Raw genomic sequence first — 6,471 nt, 5'->3', positions numbered from 1 at the left:
CCCTCCAGGACACAGGGTTATTCTGCATATAGACTAAAATTTAGACAACACCATGCTGTTGAAGCAATTTGGTTTGTAAGTAGGAGGGGAGACTACTTTCCCAGGAACTAATAGCTAGCTCTGCTCCATTTCTGTTGGTTTTGTTCTTGTGAGGTGCTGATCACTGAATTGAAAGGTATTCAGGTAAAGAGTATTTCTCAGGCTGCTTTCTGTGGTATCGTGGCTGTTGGACACCCCTGCCCCTCAGCTGCTTTCTCAGTGTCTCTGAATTCAATCATGGAGTCATTTGAAGAATCCTGCAGTCTAGACAGACCATACTTTTAAGGGGCTGTCTCAGGGATAGAGACAATAGTCTGCTAGAAACACTGAAGCTTCAATGCTAAATGCTTTTCTAGAAACACCGTTTGCGCAAAGGGGTACTGGCAGTCATTTTTTTCTGAGAAGGATCACACTTCATTGCCTTGGTATATGTAATCCATTGAGTTTTTTTAACTCTTAATTTAGTGAATTGGCCTACTCTAGAAAATTCAGAACTCATGCCATTGAGACAAGCCTTGAATGTATATGACTGGTGTATAGGCACTGGCTGGTACATATGCTAGAGAACACTGCTTAGAAGCACATTTCTGGTTACACAGCAGAATGTTTGTCATTCTTGCTCCATCTCTCTCTGTTTTTGCATTTCTGGAGAGAAAAGATGAAAGTTCATCCTCTATGCTTACGTCATGTATGATATCCTGGAAGTTTACAAATTGTAAACCCACAGAAAAGAATTACAATCTCTATGTGGGCACTTTGGTTTCACTGTCACTGTGAAGGATAAACATAAGCAGTTATGAGTAGCAGGCTATCTTTGAATGATAATCTTTTAAGAAATTCATGACAATGACATGGTGTTGCATTGATGGTAGTTGGGTTTGGGTTTTTGTTTTTTGGGGTTTTTTTTTTGCTTTTGAATCTTTATTTCAAGTAGATCTTTTTTTCAATTTACATTAAAAATAATTTAAATATTTGAAGGGGTTTTTTGTGGTTTGATTAGTCACTTTAGTCTTCATACCTTACATTCATAAAGTGAAGTAAATGGCATCTGGACTGATGTAGAAATTCAGTTAAAGAGTAAATAGAATCATTAGGAAAAAAGAACACCTCACAATTTCTAAATAGAAGTTAATCTTTAGGGACCACCAGTCATGCACAGCTAGAACTAAGGCAAAGTTGAGATTAAGCTATGAGGCATATTCCGTAAAAATGTCAAAAGCTGTATATGGTTAAACTTGTCTTTATTTTATAAAGTTTTGCTAGTGGAGACAATTGGTAAGTCGTGGCTGAAAGTACGAAGTTTATATTTTATAGACACCATCACAAAGGAAATTCTATTTAAGAGCCATCACTGTAAATTGAAAAGGATTTAAATTTGCTTAAATCTTTGGGGAAGAAAAAGGCCAGGAGTATCAGCTAATTTTTTAAGAATTACTTTATTTTAACAAGTAGAGTTGTTCATTAGCAAGGTTCTCTACTTTCTATATTTGCCATTATAAGTGTTCTCCCAGAAGTTCTAAGATACTTAAATGAGCATCACACCACATTTTACAACCTTTCTTTTTTTTTTTTTTTTTTTTTTTAATATTCTTTTGTGTGGGGTCCCACGCTATTAAACTATTTCAGGGAAGTGAGACACCTGGGTGACTTCAGATAGGGAAGTCAGATGTACATGCATAAATTCAAATTAGTTAAAACGTTAGTCTAACTACCTTTTAAGATATTTTTGCAGTTCTCATTTTGATGATGTGCCTTTTGTTATTATTTTGTCCATTGTATTTTGGTTTGTTCTACCCCATATAAGGCTTTTTAAAGTGTTCAAATTTCTCCCTGTAAAAAAAATAATATTTTTTGCTATGTGCTGATGTGGTACATCTATAACTTCTCAAAATTACCCTTTTAGTGCAATGTTTCAGCTGTGGGAGCTTGTTTTGTCACTTTTCAGACAAGTGCTGTTCAACATCTGTCTTGCAAAATGAGTCATCACTAATGTCTACAAACCAGCTGTTACAACAGGCTTTGCCAGTGCTGTGTATCATGTCTGTCTGTAGTGCTTCTAGATGTGTCTCAAACTATGCCAAGGTGCGTTAAGATCATAGTGAAACTTTATACTCTGAGGTTCAAAGTACTGTGCCAGAAATAAAATTAGAAGTGTCTGGGATAAGGGTTGAGGGAATAATCTGCTGGCTTTCTGATTATAATATGTTAAGTACTAAACAAAGTACAAAACATACTTAAATTTTCTGACACCTGTGACAAATCTGTAAACTTAAATCCCTTTTTCCTGAATTCATTCTGCTATGTCTTGTTTTAGAACCTTTGGTACTTGACATGAGGCACTAGATTTAGATTTCTGCAGCATTATAAAAGAAGGCTAAAAAGCAGAACACTATGATTTTTCCCTGTGTATGTGCATGTGTGCATATACATTTAATTCTTCGGTGAGGAATATGGGTACAATATTTTGATGTATATATACATTTAAGTAGGGATAAATGAATTATTCCTTGATACAATTTTTACCACATCACAATATGCTGCCGTTTTGCAACTCATTTTTGTTGGGCTTTATAATTTTAAGAAAATACAAAGTGGTAGGATTGCTAACTCCACCTTGATTATCCTTTTCAGGGGTTTATTGCGAGCAGCTTTTTGGTTGAATGTTGAGCCAGGTTTTCATCCTGCAGGCAGCAAAGTGATGAAGTAAAAATGAATGTTGCAAGATGACAGTTTAAATTGCTGTATTATCCTTTTAGTTTTCATTTGGATACTTTGTATGTCACTGTCCATTTTAAATGCAGATTTCATCGAACAGCCGTTCTGATGTGAATATGGAAAAGCTTTTTAACAGCATACTTCATTTTGTAATGCTGAACATCATGTTGCAGCCAGTAAGCATTAGATCTAGTATTTGTAGTTCACAAGTGTGTTGGTCTTAAATACTACATTTCCAACATACTCCTGCTAGTTTTAACATAATTAAAATTATCCGTTTTAACATCAAAATAGTGAGGAAAAAATTGTTTTCTGACAAAGTATTTATTTGCACTACTTATGGATACTGAAGTTCACTGGGACAGGGTTTTTTCTCACCATGTGAGGTTTACTTGTGTGTGGGTAGGTACATTTGTCACGTGTTGACAATCGGTTGCCTCAACTGTGTGTATACTGTATGTAAATATGAACATATTTTTCAAGATTAAGGGGGAAACCTGCATCTTAATGGTGGTAAAGCTACTCTGTAGTAAGGTGACCCCAACTCTAACCCCTTTTGTCTCCAGATACTACGTGGTTTGTTTTACTACTTTAATGAAGATTATTCGTGTTCTTTGAAAATTTTAGCTCCAGAGAAATTTTCCTCTATATTTAATGTATAACATGTTCAGAGAACTATATTTTGAAAAATTAATTTTTGAATAGATAATTCTATGCTATGGCTGTATTTTAACCTAAGAGTTTAAACTTGACCTATTTTATCATGAACCAATGGCTATCTCTTTTAAGTGTTCAGCATTTTAACTTGTGTCACCAACCAGAATTTTTTTTTTATTTTAGCTTACAAATTTAAATTCATTTGTAGACTAAGTGAGAACCAAAACTAACTTTTTGAGTAAAATTATAAAAATCAAGCAGTACAAAGTGCTGTACTCGTAGTCCTGGAGGAGGTGTGTAAAATATAATGGAACATGTTTGAATGAAATGTGTGTACTGCACACAAAACAAAGATGTTTCTGATGTTAGTACATCTAGTAATCTCATCCTTAGATTCTGCATTTCTCTCATTGCCAAAGATATTGCTACCTTGGCATGTTTAATATAGCATTCAAACCATTAGCTAGGTCTCATTTGTAACAACCATTTACATCACAGGAGTAGTTTTCATCAGAAAAGTAAACATGCCCCTTTAAAAAATTTATTTAAATTTCTTGTTTAGGATAATTGCAGGACTAAAGTTGCAAAATACCACTACTTTCCAAGCATGGTAAGCAAAGAAGCAAGATCCTCTGTACTTGCATTGCATTTTTGGTTGATATAAAATTATTTTATATTTTCTTTAGTATTTGAAATGCTGTTTGTTTCTAGCATATGGGCCTTAATCTCTCTTGATTATTTTTCAGTTTGTTTTCCCACTGGCACTTGGATAAACTTTGCTGTGGAAGGTTTTCTGTAGGTGATTCAGGGTAACAGATCATGACATGGGTGTTGTGTTAGTGAATACATGTATCAGTCTGTCAAAATTTGCATGTCATGACCAGCTGAAGAGCCAAAATCCTCACCTGCTTCTTACACAGTGGTGGAAGACGATGGAGAGCTGTGAGCAACTTGTTTTCAGGAACTACTGACAAACCAAGCAGTAAGTGGATTTTGCAAGACTGATATGTATGAGGATTTCCACATAGTAAATATGAAATTTTATTTAAAATAAAACAAGTTTTGGAACAAGATTTCAAAACATAACAGCTAGTCATTTCAGATAAATTTGCCTAGTAAGTCTGGCAAGTGTCAAGGCCTGTGACATTAAAAGTTCAGAAGCAAGCTGTAGAAGTGTAAGGGTGTCTTACAGCTTCCAGAAATGGATTTAGTAAAAATCTGTCCCATGTTATTTGTCTGTATTTGAGAATTATTGAAAAAAGTACAATTTTTGCTTCCATTCTTTTATTTATTTTCCTCCAGGCTACCCCTCTCCCCCAATTTTTTTTTTTCTGTGTTCGTAAGATTTTACCAAAGGTAGTATCTGAGTGACCAAGTGAATTTAAAATGGGTCCATAAATTATCCCTCATATCGTAAAGGATTACTAAGCTATTCCTGTGAGGAGCTGTTGATGGGAACAGATGTGTAGTAAAACTTTGTGTCTGTACATTAAAACCTTGCCCTACATTTTAGCTTGTGCATGATGAGCAAAGTGATGAGATCAAGTTTTATTAACTAGTTACTTGATTGTGAGCTCCCAGTGTTTTACACTTGGTAAGATATAAGCAATTTAGAGTGGAGTATCTTTGCATTCTGATAGAACTCTTTAAAGCAAATTAAATTTTGACTCTTGAAAAGATGATTAATCACTCATTAAAATGTGGTATAGAATTCACACAAGTTTTTTGGTTTTAGGGGGTAAAAACTGGTCAGGGGAGATTTCTGTTTACGAGTAATCTAGTAAAGTGACTCTGTGGTGCTTTGTCATGGAAGCTTCCTTTCAAATCGGTAGTGGATCCTGTGTCTTTGAGTCCTTATCCTCCCCAGAACTGATTACAAAACAGAAAAAATAGTATGGATGAAGAAAACTTTTAGCTTTTGTTCTAACACAAGGAGGACTTGGGAGCAACAGAAATACTGGCTATTGACACTGTTCTTTCGGTTCAGGCATTTACTATTGTTGTGCTAGACTTTCATGTTATTAGTTTATGAAAAATGCAAGTAGTAAAATCTTTGTGGCTTCAAGTATTCAGTAGATGTGAGTTAACAGTCACTCAGGATAAACCAACTTGTCAAAGTATTAATAGATTCATAGTACTGGGGTTTGTCTGTGTGTTTTTGCGTGCCAGTGTTCAGTGATCACTTTGAAACAAGACTTCTTGCTGTTTTCTTGCAGATAGTGAATACTTTTGAGGTGGATCTTACTAGCTGGTTATTTATGGAAAAATACTGTATGATTAAATAAAACTGAGTCATTTAACATTTTTTTCATATAAAAGATTCCAGGAAAAAGCTAATAAAGATTTTTAATAATTAAATCAGATACTCTTAATACATCTTAGATTTACTATGGTAGGTTTTATTTGCTGTAAAAAAACCCACAGCAAATAAATTGAGGTACCCCATGCTGCATTTTTAAAATTTGTAATTCCTGTACTTTGCAATGAATCTTTTGATCTGTTTTCATCCTTGTAAGACTACAGGATATGCTGTCAGTTTTACTAGCTAAAAGAAACATTCTGCAAGGGTTAAAAGATTATTTTCTTACTTTTTTCTGTCATACCAGGTTTGTTTCTCTGAACTAAGGTTTCTGAGGATTTTTACTACTTTAGCATTATGTAATCTTATCTCTGTGATAGAAGGAGCGTAAACAGCAAGTAGCTCTTCACCAGCATAGGCCTGCATGCTGGTTTGAACCCCAGATGTTCAAGATTTGGTACTGGTGAAGGACTAAACCAAACGGGTTTTTAATAGCCATGACCTCTGCTGTATGATATCCTTTAACCTGGGACCAGGGAAAATCTTCATTCTGAGACCCGAAGATGGCACGTATTGAAGATCATGTTATTGGTGCATGTAAGCCATTATCTTACCTGTCTTACTGAGCTGGTTTATGCTGTTGACTGTTGTTGAAATGTGAAATGTAGTTACTATTGACTTTGTAAATACATGCCAGAGATGAAATATAATTATTTTAAATCATTGTAAATAGAGATGTATAAAACTCCACACGATCTGCA

Source organism: Antrostomus carolinensis, unplaced genomic scaffold (assembly GCF_000700745.2).
Source record: "Antrostomus carolinensis isolate BGI_N321 unplaced genomic scaffold, ASM70074v2 scaffold4962, whole genome shotgun sequence".
Lineage (NCBI taxonomy): Eukaryota > Metazoa > Chordata > Aves > Caprimulgiformes > Caprimulgidae > Antrostomus > Antrostomus carolinensis.
The sequence above is the reverse complement of the archived record's forward strand: the minus strand, read 5'-3'. Positions refer to the sequence as shown.